Source organism: Miniopterus schreibersii, assembly GCF_964146895.1.
Source record: "Miniopterus schreibersii genome assembly, chromosome: 5".
Lineage (NCBI taxonomy): Eukaryota > Metazoa > Chordata > Mammalia > Chiroptera > Miniopteridae > Miniopterus > Miniopterus schreibersii.
In genome coordinates this window covers 37,892,479-37,908,009 of record NC_138106.1, presented here as the reverse complement: position 1 = coordinate 37,908,009, position 15,531 = coordinate 37,892,479, and the positions used below count along the sequence as shown (strand labels likewise).

General features: G+C 43.8%; 2 pseudogenes across 2 annotated transcripts; both read left to right on the top strand.

The window, feature by feature from the left end:
• Positions 1-4,593: 4,593 nt before the first annotated feature.
• LOC308557318 (POU domain, class 5, transcription factor 1 pseudogene) lies at positions 4,594-5,248 on the top strand (annotated as a pseudogene). The gene has a single exon. The product of its transcript is annotated as a POU domain, class 5, transcription factor 1 pseudogene (transcript).
• Positions 5,249-7,391: 2,143 nt separating this feature from the next.
• On the top strand, positions 7,392-15,505 carry LOC308557457 (MKRN2 opposite strand protein pseudogene; annotated as a pseudogene). Its single transcript has 3 exons — positions 7,392-8,036; positions 11,049-11,196; positions 15,201-15,505. The product of its transcript is annotated as an MKRN2 opposite strand protein pseudogene (transcript).
• Positions 15,506-15,531: the final 26 nt, after the last annotated feature.

The following is a 15,531-nucleotide window of genomic DNA, read 5'->3' as shown; positions in this document are numbered from 1 at the left end:
AGTTGTCCCTTCCCATTGGCCCACCCAATGAGGGCCAGAGACCAATGGGCTGGCACCTTGTCCCTGGCAGCTGCTCCAGGTCTCTACTCTGGGGAACTGGGGCAACCCAGCTCAGGCTTGAGAGGCCAAGTGGAGACTCAGTCAAACACTCATGTTCCCAGGCCTTGGCCTTTATTTTTGCTTCCTATAACAGCAATAGAAGATGGGGTAAGGGTCAAAACCAGGAGCAGGAAAACAATATATTTCTGCATCAAGGGAGAAATTTTCTCATGTAAAATGAATCACCCAGTGGTCCAGGAGACCCCCTGTCCCTACAGATTGCCCTAAAAGTCAGAGGCACCAATTACTATCATCACACTCTTGGCCATTTTACATGATGACATGTGAAACTGTATGGTACAGTCCCTGGCACTACAGAAGGGGGGACAGTCAGAGGGGCTGCAACAGAGTAAGAAATAGAACACATCTTTCATTCTCTGGCCTGGACCCCAGCTTTGTGAGAGACTTTGTGTTAATTTTGAGAACTGAGGTGAGAGGGAGTTTCTGCATGGTGTGGGCAGGGCCAGATTATGACCTATAGAGGCCTGGAATCCCAAAAGATTATGTAGCCCCACCCCTATGTAACTCACACTCAATGTAACATAAAACTTACATAAAATGTGTATTAGAATACCATTTTCCGAGATTTTTCTGGTTCCAAAATTCTAAATAAGGCTTTGAAAGCTAATTTTCCATATGTGTGAGTTCTCTTTTACCAATACCTTAAGCATGTGTATAATCCCTCTATTAGGGGACCCAGTTCTGGGCTGGAGCAGCCTGGAGGACCAGAGGCTGCCACCCACATTGGTGTTCCTAGAAGGCTTGGGCTTGAAATAGCAACATTCATCACCTTGGGCTCTTTCTTGGCAAACCCATGATATTTTTGAAGGGCAGGATCAAAGCTGGTTCTTGCAAGCCACAAATTCTGATGCATTAAATCATGATCCCAGCAGGACTTAAGATCCCAGCGACAACTTCGACAAGACATTCAGAACTGTTTTCAGACAGAGACTAGACAAGTGTCTGCCTGCCCCAAAATACCACCTCCACTAGCCACACAGAGCCTAAAAGTCCACAAGCAAAGTAAAGTAAAAGTATGACCTAAGGCCTTGAGCTTCTGCTAATACACTAAGTCCTCACTTAATGCCATCAATAGGTTCTGCAACTTTAAGTGAAGTGACATAAAAGAAGACCAGTTTTACCATAGTCTAATTGATATACACAAGAGTTAAGTTCCTACAGCATCTCATCAATGTTTTAACAAAACATTGAATGAAATGATGTTATTTCAGGACATGCTGTATGCAAATATTTCCAGAGAAGTCACATTAGGCCATTAAAATTTTTTAAATTTTTATTGAATTTATTGAGGTGACATTGGTTAATAAAATTATATAGGTTTCAAGTGTGCAGTTCTATAATAAATCATCTGTATAATGTATTATGTGTTCACCACCCAAAGTCAAGTCTCCTTCTGTCACCATTGAGCCATTAAAATTAGTGATGAGATCCTTTTCAAGGGACCACTAGCTTAGATAAGGGGCCCATGAAAATGAGTTTCTTTACAGTTTACCAGGAAGGTTGAACCAAGGAGAAAATACAGAGAAACTGCAGCAACTCTGTCTCACCACTGTTTTATTTTTATTGTAGTATTTTCTTATTTATTTTTTGGTCTGTGTTACTATCTTTCTCTCCTTACTAGAATGTAAACTTCATGAAAGCAGGCAAGTTGCCTGCTAAATATTGTGTCCTCTAGGCCCTAGAATAAGATCTGGTACAAGGTAAGCAATAATAAATGTTGAATCAGTGAATGATTATAATCTTCCCTTTGAGATAGCTGATTGTTTCCCATCTTACAAATAACGTATCTGGAGTTTAATGAGATTAAGTAATTTGTCCAAGGCACAGATCCAAGATTTGAACCTAGATCCATTGGACTACAAAATCCTTACACTTTGAATCATCAGAGAGATGCAAATTAAAACCACAATGAGGTATCACTTCACACCTGTCAGAATGGCTGCCATCAACAAGTCAGCAAACAACATGTGCTGGAGAGGGTGTGGAGAGAAGGGAACCCTAGTGCACTGCTGGTGGGAATGCAGACTGGTGCAGCCACTATGGAAAACAGTATGGAGGTTCGTCAAAAAATTAGAAATGGAGCTGCCTTTTGACCCAGTGATCCCACTTCTAGTAATATATCCTAAGAATCCTGAGACACTCAACAGAAAGAATATATGCTCCCCTATGTTCATAGCAGCGCAATTTACAATACCTAAGATCTGGAAACAGCCCAAGTGCCCATCAGTAGATGAGTGGATAAAAAAGCCATGGGACATTTACACCATGGAATACTATGCAGCTGTAAAGAAGAAGGATCTCATACCATTTGGGACAGTATGGAAGGACCTGGAGAATATTATGCTAAACGAAATAAGCCAGGCAGAGAAAGTCAAACATCACATGATCTCACTTATATGTTGAATCTAAAGAACTTAATAAACTGATGAACAGAAATGATTCAATGACATGGAAGCATGGATCAGACTGATGAATTCCGAGGGATGGAGGGGGGAGGGCAGGTGGAAGGGGAGAAATTAACTAAAGAATTTATATGCATAATGCACAACCCAAGGACATGGACAATGGTGTGGAGAGGGACTGGGGAGGGAGGTGGAGTGGGGTGGAATGGGTCAATGGGGAGAAAAAGGGACATGTGTAATATTTTGAACAAAAATTAAAAAAAAAATCCTTACACTTTGTAATACCTCATGTTCTTCACCACTCCAGATGGACTCTGAGACCCTAGGATTCATGCATGTATTTTAGGGTAGCTTTGAGGTTGGCATAAGAAGTATTTTTGACCAACCTTAGGGACTGCAGCTGGTTATTGCAGGCTTTAACTATTATGCAAGTTGGAATGACTTTAGCCCTAAAATCACACCAAGACTGTGCTGGGTCTGACTGTCAGCCAGTGACATTGTGAAAGCCTGCCATTCTGAGGCCTCAGGGAAACCTGCCATCTACCACAAAGGCCATTAATGTAGAAAGAAGCAATTCTGCTGCTTACTGATTTAGAAACTGTAACTGAAAAGCATTCAGAGGGAAATGCCTGGAAGCTAGTCTTTTTCCCAGGACAGAACTGTTGCTAGAATGAAACAAGGTGATCATTTCCTCCAGGGTATCATGGCTACTGCTCAATCCCCTTCAGCATGTGAATTGGGATATTGAAATAGCAGGCCAAGTTTACATTAAGTATGGTTATACATTGCCATATAGTTTCTCTTATTGTGATTTTAAAAACAATCTTAATTGAATCTTAAGCATAGTCACCATTTTGAAAAATAATACAGAAGATTGGAGCAAGATGGCAGAGTAAGCAGAAATGTCAAGAAAGGAAAATATTCTTTTATCTCTTCCAAAGACTTGGATATAACTGCACTCCATTCAAGGCAACCTTGGATACCAAAGTATCTGTTTTGTCACTCATGCTTTAGAGTAATAATAACCCACTTCTATTGGCAAGAAGGCCAGTTCAGACAAGAAGCCTTAAATTTATATCTACAAGAGCCCATCTTCTTGTGAGACAGGCCAGTAAGCCAGGGCAAGTGTAATAGGGAAACAGATTGTTAAACAGCAGCTTGCAGCCACCTAGCAAACCCTATCTTCCCTCAACCAAGGACCCTTGGGAATAAATGGTTTGTGTTAGGTGGGCCAGGTACAGAAACTCACCAGGGCAGGAAGCCCCAGCTGCCTAGCAAGGGTGGAAATGGAAAAACAAGAACCTTGTCCCCAGGAGAGCCTATCCTCCCCCAGCATATCGCTGGTAACGCACTTTAGACGCCCTAAGTGCTTCCTCTCTAAAGATAACATCTAGGCCTTAGTTGTATTTCAGCTCCAGGTCAAGATAAGCATCGAAACCAGACAAGAGGTGCCACGGCTGCCTCAGGACCAGCTACATTGACCAGTGACCCCCTGCCCTGGCATCAATCAGTGGAGTCCACAACCCTGAAAGATCACACCTGGAAAGCTGATGCATATTCTATTGAGACACTCCCCTGAGACCTCCTTAAGATTTCCACCTCCAAGAGAGAAATAAAGAGCCCTCCTTCCACCAAGCCCCTGTTTGGGGCACTGACCTTCCCGTGGTGGGACACCTGGCTTCCGACTTTGCCTTCTCACCCCCACCAGGCATGGAGGCGATGGGCCAGGAGGGCAGGAGCCAGGCTGGGTTGACCCTCGGACCTGGCTGGGCTTCCAGGGCCCTCCCGGCCAGTCTGGAGTCAGGCAGGGGCTTGGACCTGGGCTGAGGTGTGAGGAGTTCCCCCATGCCCTCTGCCTTATGAGTTCTGCGGGGGGATGGCCAACTGTGGACCTCAGGCTGGAGTGGAGCTGGCACCCCAAGGCAGCCTGGAGGCCCCTCAGCCAGAGGGCGAGGCGGGAGCTGGGGTGGAGAGCAGCTCCCAGGGGGGGTCCCCAGAGCCCAGCACTGCCCTGCTGGGGGCCATGAAGCCGGCCAAGGAGAAGCTGGAGCTGAACCCCGAGGAGGAGAACATGAGAGCTCTGCAGAAAGGCCTGGAGCAATTCGCCAAGCTCCTGAAGCAGAAGAGGATGGCCCTGGGATACGCCTAGGCCGATGGGGGGCTCTCCCTGGGCGTTCTCTTGGGGAAGGTGTTTAGCCAAACGGCCATCTGCTGCTTCGAGGCTCTGCACCTCAGCCTGAAGAACATGTGTAAGCTGCGGCCCTGCTGCAGAAGTGGCTGGAGGAAGCTGACAACAGCCAGAACCTGCAGGAGAGATGCAAAGCAGAGACCCTTGTGCAGGCCCGAAAGGGAAAGGGAACGAGTCTTGAGGACCGAGTGAAGGGCAACCTGGAGAACATGCTCCTGCAGTGCCCAAAGCCCAGCCTGCAGCAGATCAGCCACATGGCCCAGCAGCCTGGGCTGGAGAAGGACATGGGCCGGGTATGGTTCTGCAACCGTCACCAGAAGGGCAAACGATCGAGCAGTGACTGTTCCGAACGAGAGGATTTTGAGGTTTCTGGGCCTCCTTCCTCAGGGGGACCAGTATCCTTTCCTCTGGCACCAGGGCCCCAGGCTGTGCGGGCCCTCGCTTCACTAAGCTGTACTCCTCGGTCCCTTTCCCTGAGGGTGAAACCTTTCCCTCTGTGTCTGCCACCACTCTGGGCTCTCCCATGCACTCAAACTGAGCTGCCTGCCTTCCCAGGACAGGGAGAGTGAGAGAAAGAACCCGAGAATTGTCCCAGGGCTTTGGGATTAAGTTTTTCCTTCTCTACAGAATTGGGAGCACAAATGGTGTGGGGGCAGGAATTTGGGGAACTGGTTGGAGGGAAGGTGGAGTTCAATGATGCTCTTGATTTTAATCCCCACATCACCTATCACTGTGATCTTAAATAAAGAAACCTGGGACACAGGAAAGAAAGAAAAAGAAAAGAAAGAAAGAAAGAAAGGAAGGAAGGAAGGAAGGAAGGAAGGAAGGAAGGAAGGAAGGAAGGAAGGAAGGAAGGAAGGAAGGAAGGAAGGAAGACCTCAGGACAAAGGACCTTTGGGGAGCACCCCTCCCCCCCTTACACTGACACTCCCTTTCCCCTCTCCTGGCACAGGCACACATCTCCTAAACTCTAAGGGACCCCAGGAGACTTGCAGGTAGGTAGCAATGGGCAGAGGCAGCTCATTGCAGGCTAGTGCCCTGAACTTGACCCCAAGGCCTCCTTTTCCCTGACTTTCCAGAGAGCTCCGGCAGCCCAGCCTGGGCTCTCCTGTTGCTTCTTCTACGCTAAGCCCTCTCTTGTTTTACTGTCCCCAGCTTTAACAAATGTTCCCTCACAGTCATCTGGACTTGTGTTGTGAAATTCTTCCTGCATGAAGTCAAGAACCCACACACTACCAGCTGGCCCTGGGCAGATGAGCACATGAAAAGATGTTCAACATCATCTGCCATTAGGAAAACGCAAATGAAAACCCCAAATGAGATATCACTACACATCTCCTGGAAAGGCTAAAATTGAAAACCATAGGGAACATATAATGGTGATACATATCATTATACATTTGCCAGAACCTATAGACGGCACAACTCTAAGAGTGAGCACTAACATAAACTACAGACTGATTTTTTTAAAAGGTAGGAAAAAGAGATAGCACATATTTTTTAGGATCAAAAACCCATTGAGAATACTAAATTTGGGAAATGACACAATCAAAATGGATCACTGATAAATTGCCAATGGGAATGAAAAATGGTACAGCCACTCTGTAAAATAGTTTGGCAGTTTCTTAAACAAGTTAACGGCAATCACATTCCTGAGCATTTATTCCCCCAAAATGAAAACTATGCCCAAACAAAACCTACACATAAAAAACCTGTATATCCCTGTTCATATATTTCTTTGCTCATAAAATAGATTCTTAAAAGTAGAATTGCAAGATCAAGGAGTATGCACATCTTAAATCTTGGTAGTTGTTGTAAATTGACTTTCAAAAATTCCGTAGTGATTTATCCTGCTCCCAACATGGCATGACAGCACCTGTTCCCTTATATTCTTACCAACACTGCATACTGTCATGTAAAATTTTGACATCCTAATAGATTTTTTAAAGTATTTTGTTTTAATATGTAATTCTTTGATTATGTGCGAGGATAAGTTTTTCATATATTTATTGGTTATTTGTATTTATTTTCCAATGAATTGTGTTTATTTCCTTTGTCCATTTTTCTTGAGTTATTTTCATTAATTTCTAAAAGTTTTTGTACACTGAGGAAATTAATCCTTTGTTATATGTTTCGAAATTTCATCTTTTACCTTTAAAAATGTTTTATACAAAAATTTTTTTGCTTCGTGTTTAGCCTAATTTTTTACCACTTTCTTTTTGGCTTCTGGATTTTGTGTTTTGCCTGGAAGATCCCTCCCACTCTAAAGTTATTCTTCAAAATATATTTTCTTCTAGAATGTTCATGATTTATTTTTCTTTTAATTCACTATTTGACCAACCTGTAATTATTTTGTCAAAAGGACAAAGACTATCTATAGAATTAATCAAAGGCTATTTATTCGAAGCTTACTATTATAAGGGAGTCACTGCCATCAATTTTATTCCAGTAGAGATTGAAAGGGGGTTAAAAGGAGAATGAATTTTATAGGCTGGAAAGAGAAACTCCTATGACAGTCTGGTGAGTGTCCTTTTAGGGTGGGATTTTCTAATTCTAGTAGGGTGGACTTTTTTAAAGTGAGGAAAGCTGTCTAACTGGCTTTCAAGTACATTTGGCAGTCTTTGACTGGTCCACTATCTGCTGGTATCTAAGTGGCAGCTTTCTTGGCTTGGTAAGGTCATATGGATTTTCCTGTTTCAACTAAAAGAAAATCTGGGATTAAATTTAACCACTGTAGGAAAACATCTGCAGCTTTAGTGTGTTGCAATGCTGCCCCCTCGGAGGGCAGGACATGGGCTCTAGGAAGCACCTGTTAGCATATCCAACCCATTAACCAATGGATATCAAGAAAAATGTTCATTCCTCCTCAGACCAAGTCAAGGGACATTTCTTAGGGACAATGACGGGAGGTCTGATCTTCACATTGGAATAACCAACACAGATGGAGTCGTATACGATTACACCAAGCACAGCATCCAGCGAGAAGCAGCAGGCTGGGAACAGACATAAGTATCCCATTATTGTAGCCTGGCATGTTTAGGCTGATAGATCAGTGGGACAAGTACCCGGAGGACTTCTCCACCATGGGGTTCTGGCTGCCTCACAGATATGAAGAAGATCACAATTGCTATAGTTACACCCTCCAATTGATTAGCTGCAGTCTGACCACAGAAGGCAAAGAGCAACTGGACAAAGATGAGTTCACAGAGAAATTTGTGGTCTCGAGGACCAAGAAGGCTTCCAAATACATCACGCTCTACCAAGCAATAGAAGAATGTGGCTTCTATGTGATTGATGACCCTGATCAAGAGCCAAGCCCTTCTCTGGTAAGTGGTTTGTGCTGAGTACAGAAGGGAGAGAACATTTGGAGTTATTACTTTTAATAGGTACTAGGGACTTCTAAATACATTAAACTGGTTAATTTAAAAAAGTGTTATAGCTATCCTTTAAGCATATTTCAGCTTATTGCAGTGTAAGAATTTACAAAATTAATAAAAATTGCCCCGGGTTTCCAACAAGAGGAAGGAAAGATAATCTGATTCTTTGTTTTGGAGTCTCGCATAAGTAATTCCTTGTTTTAAAAAATGAAATAAAATCCAGCTTTATTTTTTCACTACATACTTAGTGAACCCAATACCCATTTTCATGCATATTTATCTTTCAGTTTCAATTTTAAATGTCTTTTTCATATACTTACTTTTCAAGTGCATTGGTGTCTATTTCAGAATTGTCTAACTCTGTTCGCTTTAGGTGTTTATTCCTCATTGGGAGTACCCATCCTCTTGACCAATGAAAGCAGCATGATGCAAAGTTATGAGATACAACTATTAAAGTTATATTTGAAAGTTTATCCACATATAAAACCTCATACCAGAGTAAATAGTAATTAGGAGACTATGTTTTACAACACTGTCTTCCATCCTTGTACTCTGATATGGAGCCTGGCATACAGGACTCCATATATGATGTCTGAGTACAGAAATGCTAGTGTGGCAATGGGAACTCGGGACCAGGAGCTGGAAGACCTGGATTCTAGCCCCTGCTTTACTGCAAGCTGGTTGAGGGACTATGATATGTATTAATGGACTGATAGCTGGGAAATAGCCTCCATTATTAGGGTCTATAATTTCTACCCCTCCTTGAAGCTAGAAGTTACCATATGACAAAGCTTTCACCAACAGAATTTGACAGAAGGTGATGTATGCAATTTTCAGATAGAGTCTTAAAATACTGCACATGTGGTCCTTCAATTCCCTCTCTAACTGTGAACTTGAACGCAGATATGCCTGTGACCCAGTTTTTTTGGGGGTAAGGTATTCTGTTTTGCTTTGTTTTTTGTACAGCTACATGATTTTTCCAAGTTTATTGAGGAATGATTGACAAATATAATTGTATATATTTAAAGTATAAAGTGCAATGACTTGATATACATATATATTGTGAACTAACTACCAAGATCAAGATAAATAACACCTCCATCACCTGACATAGTTAACTCTCTCTGTGTGTGTGTGTGTGTGTGTGTGTGTGGTGAGAACACAATCTACTCTCAGTAACTTTCAAGTATACAATACATATTATTAGCTATAGGCCTGTGACCCAGTTTTGACCATACAGACAAAACTAGGGCTGGTGGAAAAACCAGGTGGAACTGGGAATCCTGGCTAACTGTGGATCAGAGCAGTCTTCCTACCTGCCCTGGACTGGTACATGAGATAGGAATAAACTTAAGCCATTGTATTGTTGGGTCTGGTGTTGCAGCAGCTGACTAATACACATGGCATGTGGCATTCCACAACGGAAAGAGTTCTGCAGTCAGAGTTTGGGAAATGAAGGGGTTAGTAACAGGATGCAGGTGTTCTACCTATAAAATTTATTTGAGCCAGGATAAGTGCTTTCTTTTCTCCCATATTGCAACTTGAGGAAGAAAATTGCTCACTTATTGTATTCTCTTACTGAAAGACACATCTGGAACGTGCTGATTTAGATGATTTCCTCTAAATATTGCATAATGCATGGTTAGTGTTTAGTATTCATTCAAAACACCACCAAATTTTAGAGAATCAAGGCTGGCCTTACTCCAGCCACTTCAGCTGGAACATGTTATTTCTAGGGGACAACAGGCAATATCTTTAAACCATAGAGAATGTGAATAATTCTTCCAAAAGCTTTAGATTTTGATATCATTGTTCTGTATTCTCATCAAACAAATGGAAAGATAAAATTTTTACCCACAGAAGAGTCATCTTTATTTTTTATTTTCAAAGGGCTTTAAAAATGTACTGTAACCACAAGTCATTCAGCAACTATTTCCTGAGTGGCTACTGTATGCGAGGCCCTTGAAAAAATACAAGCCTCACTGGGCCAAATGGAAGGTCGGAGTGGACCATCCTGGGGGAGGCATCTCGGAACACCAGCCATGATGACTGGTATTGAACTGGCTCCTCTGGTCACCCACCTGGGATGGGAGGTGTGTGGAGAGGGTCTTCTTGCAAGGCCAGGAGGTTTGGGCACTTTGCACTTAGCCAGCACCATTTCCAAAGATTCAGAAAACGACTGTGGTCCAAAGGATTGAGAAAGCTTTGGGCTGTTTCTGTCATGAGTGGCTAGCTAGTCAGTGGGAAAAGTGTTTCAGAAGACCCAAGTGATTGTTTCTTGACTATTCTAATAGTCAGAACCCTGAAAGTTCTTCTGTCCAGCTCTGGTCTTACATGTCCTCATTGAGACATGCATCTATTGTGATTGGTCATTGGACAGGCCAAAGCAGAGAAGTCTGCTGAGAAACCTACATCAAGACTGCCTGCATGCATGTGCACTATAGGAAGTGTGAAAATATGCCACCACAGATTATACTCTCTTTTGACTTGGTAACATGGCCAGTGCTGTTCATGCAGCAAAGAGATCTGTGTGCTTTAAAAATCCCAATCTGTTGACTCACAAGCCTGGGTTGGGTCTAAAGCAGGTCCCCACCTTTCGGAAAGACATCTCCTCAACCCTTCAATGGTTGCTGAATGCAGGTAGAGGTCATGGTTGGTTATGCCAAATGTCTAACGAAGTTGCTCTGCAGAACCACCCTGAGACCCAGCAGCAGCTCTCTTCAGCCTCCTCTGCAGCTGAGCTCACCTGCATGTCACAGCTGGCTGGCCTCAACCCCCCTCCTTTCCTACAGATGTTTAAGAGACAGCAATCAAAAGGTGGAGGAAGGTGAGACTCACCTCCAAGGGTATGTGTGAAGAAATGGCTAGACCAATGAGAAAGCCAGAAAGAGCTGAAGAACGTCAGAAAGGACCAGACAGAGGGGTTCTCACACACTTGGTCAATTGATTGCATTATTTCAGGGTCATCTGAGCCACTCCCCACCTCCAGGTAATGATTTTCCTAAGCCTGGAAAAAGGAAGCATCCTCCCAGCACTGCCAAGACTCAGATGCCATCTCCCTGCTGGGGACTGTCAGCACACATGGCCTCCTCATCTCATGGTGCCACAGGTAAGGGTAGAGGGGCAGGGTTATCCTATTGCCTTAAAACACATCTTGACCCAGTGTACACACACATGCAGATACACATTAAAACAAGTTTTACATGATATTACCCTATGGGTGATGCCCTTTAATAGTTTGCATTGTGTTATTTCATTTTTTAAAATGCTGGTCCAGATCCACTAACTTGATTTTCTGACCTACTAATGGATTAAAACCCACAGTTGGAAAAGTATCATTCTAGGCCAGGGCAGAGAAGGAAGAAAGAAAAGAAAGAGAATCAGAAGAGGGGCTGGGGGAATATGGGAAAGGAAGAACAGAGAAAGAAGGTGAGGACCAGTGGAGAAATGTGGTGGGAGGTCACACAGAAGCTTGCCATGATGTCCCTTCAAGAACATATGCTCTATAATAACCACATCCCACTCTGTGTGTGTCCTCAGCACTGTCCTTTCCATTGGACCCTGGGCTACTTGGCAACAGAAACAAAATCATTTGCACTTCTATAAACCCCACAGCTCCTAGCAGAGGAATTCTTAGAATTAGAGAAAACCTTAAAGAACATCCCTTGGTGAAAGTGTTTCATTTCCCAGGGGAGGAAATGGAATCAGTCAGCCAGCCAGCCAAACTGACACTGTTCGCCTCAGTCAGGCCCTGGGCATAGTCAGGATTTGTTTGTGATGGGTCACAAGCCTCAGTTTTTCACACAACAGTGAAGGGAACAATATCTAGGGTAGTGGGTGAGTTAGTCTAACGTGTGCTGGCACACCACAGATCAGCACTGGCCACTTCAGGCAGGCTGCTGTCACTGCCTTCTGGGGAAGACTCGGCTGCCAGTGTCTTCCACTGGACAAAATGCAAATCATCATAGACATGTTAAGAAATGACCTTATAAATAAAAACAGATGCAAATATGCATAGCCCATGGACACAGACAATAGTGTGGTAAAGGCCTGGGGTGAGGTGGGAACTGGATGGAGAGGGGGAATGGGGGACATCTGTAATACTCTCAAAAATAAAGATAAATAAATTAAAAAATAAGTAAAAAATGGAAAGACATGCATACATAAACCAACAAAAAACTAATTTTCACACAGGCCTTAACCAATTTTCATCTTGACTATATCAACATTTTAAGTTGGTGTTCATTTTTGAAAAATAAATGGAATGATTTTTTCTCCCACTGATTTTACCCAGTATTTTGGGAAGACATAACTCTCAGAGGCTCAAGGCTACTCCTAGTCTATGTAGCAAAATAAATGCAAAAGTGATACATAAGATGGATAATATAAATGGGGAAGGTGGGCCAGAAAATTCATGGTGATAAGAACTCGAGAACATTCTCTCTTTCTTCCACAGACCATCTTCGAAATTCAGTTTGTAAATACAAATGTTTTAGGGAACTTAGTTTTAGTGCTTAATGCTTAGATTGGGTTGTTGTTTTGCTTTATAAAAGTTAAATGAATTTATTAATAGCTGAACTTAGTAGGGAGTTTATACTAGTCAGAAAACACTTGTTTGGTAAATTAGAGGTTGACAACAAAATCTAAGATCAATTATTTTGCTCTAAATGTCTCTTTTCCCTTCTTGTCCACTAGATGGTGGAATGGAGCCACTCTAGATCCTGCTAGTTCAGAGGCAGCTCTTCCTACACAGATTTTAAATGGTCAAACTATATTTTTGTTTTGGTTCCTTCCATAGTCTTCTCTCATCTAATGGTAAAGAAAACTGAACATTGCATATGCAAATTTTAGGGCAATTACTAGTATATTAATAGGGTCATTTTGACTGGGGAGCTGGAGCTGCCTTAAAGAAGCCTCTTGTTTACTGCCTGAGGGTCTGAACCTGGAGCTTTCTCTTCCTTCATAGGAACACTGGACAGTACCACTGTGCCAACACGAATGGAAACATGTGAGCCAGACACTTGCTGGGAGATCTGCCCTGCCCTGCCTAAGCATCTCCTACTAGCAGCCTTGTTCTACAGAGGGCAGTCCAACACTGGGTTTCTTAACCATGCTGGAGACCTCTCATCAGCACCTTCCTTATCACTTTGGACAATAACACTGTATCCTAAAAACAGAGTGGGTTAATGGGCTTTGACCTCACATGGTATATCCCACTTCTCTGAGTCTTTTGATTTTTTTCATCCAGTATTAGCCACGATAGTTCTGGCATTTCCACTTTGCTTAATGTGGGCCATGGCTTTTTCCAAGCTTCCAAGGACCAACTAAATACTATCCCCTGGGGCCTTTGCCAAGATATTAAATCTGTCATAGGTCTATTTTCCCCTTTTCCAGTTTTATATTCTGCCCCCCTTATCCAGCACAGTCCCATATATGCTGCCCTGCTTTGCCAGTTCCTGTTGCCCAGTCCTGCAGTTGCTTCAGCATGTAGTCCTTTTCTACGTTTAGCCAGCCCAGCATTTCTCCAGCTGGGCTGCACTGTGACTTAATCCTGGCTATCACTCTGGTGGTTGGGAGCGGAGAGTGGGGGATAAGGAGAGATATGTATTGTCTTGGAAGGCAAAAACCTCTACATCATCAGCCTTTAACAGAAAAGAATGGGTTACTTCTGTAAGTCAGCAGGGTTCAGGGAAATATGGAAATTTCAAATTTCAAATGCATTGACCCAGATGACCCATTTTAAGTCTCAGCATTCCCCCAACCCCCACCCCGCCAATCAAGACCTTGACCTTGGTGTAGCAGACTTGGTGGGGTTGAGAATTTAACCTTTTCTGGAACTCTGCTAATCCTATAATTTAGTTTTTGGCCCACAGATTTTGTTTGCACTCTGGCTACAGGATATGTGAATCATTTCATATGCTGCCCAAAAGACCCTCTGGCTTCCACACTTGGTCTGATAATTAATCACCCTCAAAGGCAATTAATCACTCTCAGTCTTTCATTATCTTTCTTTAACAATGTTTTTCTTTCATTTTGAATTAATGATCCCTCCCCCCCACAAATGGCCATTCCAGTCCAAAATTCTTACAATTACTATTTCCTAAAAGTCCTGAGATATTGCACCTCTTGGTGCACTCCCTTCCACAGGCATCCCATTCTAGTTTGCCACTGGTTAAAGTTTAACAATTGCATAGCATTCCAGGGGTTATCAGTGCTCCACTACCACCAGTGATGGGGTTCTCATTACCAGCAGGCTGGCAGGTGACCCAACTTCAAACTTTGATTTTTGAGTCTTTTTCCAGGACCATTTCTTGTACCAACCCTCATTGGTTGAATTTCTTAGGAAACAGATTCTAAGATTTTCATGCAGGGTTTTTATTGGGTGGTACTTTAGGAACCAACACCTGAGAGGTTAGGGAGGCAGGATTGGATAGTTGTTACACTGTGATGCAAATGCAACAGAAATCTAGAGCCCACAGCACTTGTACCCTGGTGGGGTTAACCATTATTATTAATCAATTAGTTAACTTTTATTGAGTATCTGCACCATCAGATTTCTGGGCAGGGCTCTGGGATTAGAAAATGACGATAGCCGGACGGCAAGGTCCTCCCTCTCACCAGTGGGCAGACACTAATAGAGGTATAAGCCATATGCACGCAGAAGGGGAAGGAGTCCTGGCCGGTGTGGCTCAGTTAGTTGGACGTTGCCAAAAGGTCGCCTGCTGCAGCCCCTGTCAGGACACACACCCAGGTTGTAGGCTCCATCTGGCCCGGGGCATGCAGGAGGCAGCCGATGGATGTTTCACTCTCTCCCCTTTCTCTCTCTCTCTCTAAATCAATAAAAACATACTAAACGAAAAGCGGGAGGAAGGAAAGACATTTTCTTCAACCTTTTCTGCCCTTAAAACACGCTCAGTTTACTCCGTGATTACCAGGCCAAAGGTAGGCCAAAGAGGGGACTAGGGATCCTCAGGGTGCCCTCTTCTGGCGAAAGACCGACGCCACCCTCCCTAAGCACCGTCCTTGGGGCGAAGCAGGTTGAAAGCCGAACTGTGTCGCCTCGGAAATGCCAGCGAGACGCCCCATTGGCTTGAAGCTCACATTGCATTACAGGATATGCAAATTGGAACCCAAAGAGGGGCGGACCTCTTGAGACCTACGGTGAACGGCGGGATTCTCGAGGCCCGCACACCCTCCCCACCGCCGTCGCCGGCGAGCGTGAGGACCCCGCCCCGCCCACGTTCGCTGAGCAGGCCGGGTCCGCGGGGCCGGGTCTCCCCCAGACGGTCGGGTCAAACGCCCTTGCCCCGCAGTCTCCAGTGGGAGGAATCATAGGGTGGCATCATAGTTACACTTCCTCAGTCATTCTCGTTCCAATCCACGCATCCCTAAAGGCCTGTGCGTCTTCTCGTCTCTGAAACAAAACGCAATGCGTGAAAGCGGC